The sequence below is a fragment of the Schistocerca serialis genome, chromosome 4 (genome assembly GCF_023864345.2).
Source record: "Schistocerca serialis cubense isolate TAMUIC-IGC-003099 chromosome 4, iqSchSeri2.2, whole genome shotgun sequence".
NCBI classification, from domain to species: domain Eukaryota; kingdom Metazoa; phylum Arthropoda; class Insecta; order Orthoptera; family Acrididae; genus Schistocerca; species Schistocerca serialis.
This window is the reverse complement of record NC_064641.1, coordinates 415,695,541-415,698,040: the sequence shown is the minus strand read 5'-3', so window position 1 is coordinate 415,698,040 and position 2,500 is coordinate 415,695,541.

Here is a 2,500-nt window from a genome sequence, read left to right as displayed (position 1 = left end):
TACACAATCCACACTATCATAACCAGACCGGGAGGTCCACCCAGAAAACACAATATCCCACCCTTCCGACATCCGCACATTGCTCAGCTAAGCCACGAACACCCACACATGTCCTACACAGGGGTGCACCCAACATCACAATACTGCCTCCTGTCACAGCACACAAACAATGGCAGGAATGAAAGACACAGATCTGCCACAACCATGGAATCGGAGCGCCGCCTGTCATGAGCCAAAAGTGCATCCTGACGTGACAAATCGGATGATGCCGCAGGCATCCAATTACGATAATCACTATCAACGAACCTGCCGCCCCCCCCCCCCAATACACCTTTCCCTACAACAATGTGTACCTGAACCTAAGCTATATTGTACCTTAACCTAACCTATATTGTACCTTAACCTAACCTATATCGTACCTTAACCTAACCTATATCGTACCTTAACCTAACCTATATCGTACCTTAACCTAACCTATATCGTACCTTAACCTAACCTATATCGTACCTTAACCTAACCTATATCGTACCTTAACCTAACCTACGTTGTGCCTTAACCTAACCTACGTTGTGCCTTAACCTAACCTACGTTGTGCCTTAACCTAACCTACGTTGTGCCTTAACCTAACCTACGTTGTGCCTTAACCTAACCTACGTTGTGCCTTAACCTAACCTACGTTGTGCCTTAACCTAACCTACGTTGTGCCTTAACCTAACCTACGTTGTGCCTTAACCTAACCTACGTTGTGCCTTAACCTAACCTACGTTGTGCCTTAACCTAACCTACGTTGTGCCTTAACCTAACCTACGTTGTGCCTTAACCTAACCTACGTTGTGCCTTAACCTAACCTACGTTGTGCCTTAACCTAACCTACGTTGTGCCTTAACCTAACCTACGTTGTGCCTTAACCTAACCCATGTTGTGCCTTAACCTAACCCATGTTGTGCCTTAACGTAACCCATGTTGTGCCTTAACCTAACCCATGTTGTGCCTTAACGTAACCCATGTTGTGCCTTAACGTAACCCATGTTGTGCCTTAACCTAACCCATGTTGTGCCTTAACCTAACCCATGTTGTGCCTTAACCTAACCCATGTTGTGCCTTAACCTAACCCATGTTGTGCCTTAACCTAACCCATGTTGTGCCTTAACCTAACCTATAATGTGCCTTAACCTAACCTATAATGTGCCTTAACCTAACCTATAATGTGCCTTAACCTAACCTATAATGTGCCTTAACCTAAACTATATTGCGCCTTAACCTGACGCACGTTGTCGCTGAACCTGCTCTGTAATTGTTATGCAACCCGTTAAAGTAGTGTAGTGTTGCCTAACCGCAACCCTCGCAATATAGTTCGCTACTCGCACTGCCCGGTCCCCTGTGTATCGCGTCATGTTAAACACCTTGCAGGTGTTGCTGACTTTCCACATGCTCATGCTATACACTGTAATGTGGATAGCAGCAGGACGTACATGCCCCCTCCCCTTCCCCCCTGCCTTCGCAAGCTGGTCGGTGAGAAGTTTGCATGTTCAACGCCCTTCGCATGCCGACGTACTCAGCCTACGTTGTGGTACGGCCTGTCACCTGTCCGCCGATGTACGCAAAACCCACAAACTGTACTGCACATTGGTCCGTATGTACTGAATGATACATCGTGGCACATGTGACCGTATGACGACTGCGCCTAGCAACGGCGGACCATACAGTCCAAATATTGTGCACGCAGCTACGTGTCGTCTCCCTATAAGAGCTGGATTGCAGTGTGGTACGCCATACAGACGTGTGGGAGGAACGGACGCCCTGGATGGCGATCAGCATGAGCAGTCTGTTGATGTAGTGGAGCGTGTATTCGGACGTAGTCGTCTCTTCTCACACACCGTGATAGCATGTTGCACCGTGTTCCACATCTGCGACATGCTGCAGAGGCCGGCTGACAGTCGTTCGCGCAATGGACACCGCATACGTACGGGGTCGACCTTCCACGTGTTCTCTAGGCGTGCACATGTTGTTGCGTCTATGTGGGCAGACGTAGTGTGTTGTGACACCTGACACAGGCATGCAATACTCGTTGCAAATGGCGATGGACGTGTACGTTTGCTGGTGACGTTACGCAAATGAACAACTGGTAACCCGTTGTGGTGCGGTTGTTCTCGCTAGAGGTGAATCAGTGTTGGCGACGATCGGTCGAGCTATTAACCGGTTGTTTCAGGGATACCCACCATGCCCACGAACGTGAAAGGGGACCCACCATGCCCACGAACGTGAAAGGGGATCTGGGTGTGAGGCGATACGCGGCGGTGGCTGGGTGGGACCGTCCCCGGCCGGTGAGGGGGGGCCGCCCGGCGTGCTGGCAGCGCGGTGCGTGGGCGCACGCGCTACAGCCGGCTGGTGGGGGCGGCCAGTGGCAGGCGCGCCGGCCGACGGACGCGGCAGGCGGCGCAGCTGCGCGCCGGCGCCCCCTGCTCGCGGCGCCTTGCGGCCAAAGTAGGTCCTCGCGGGC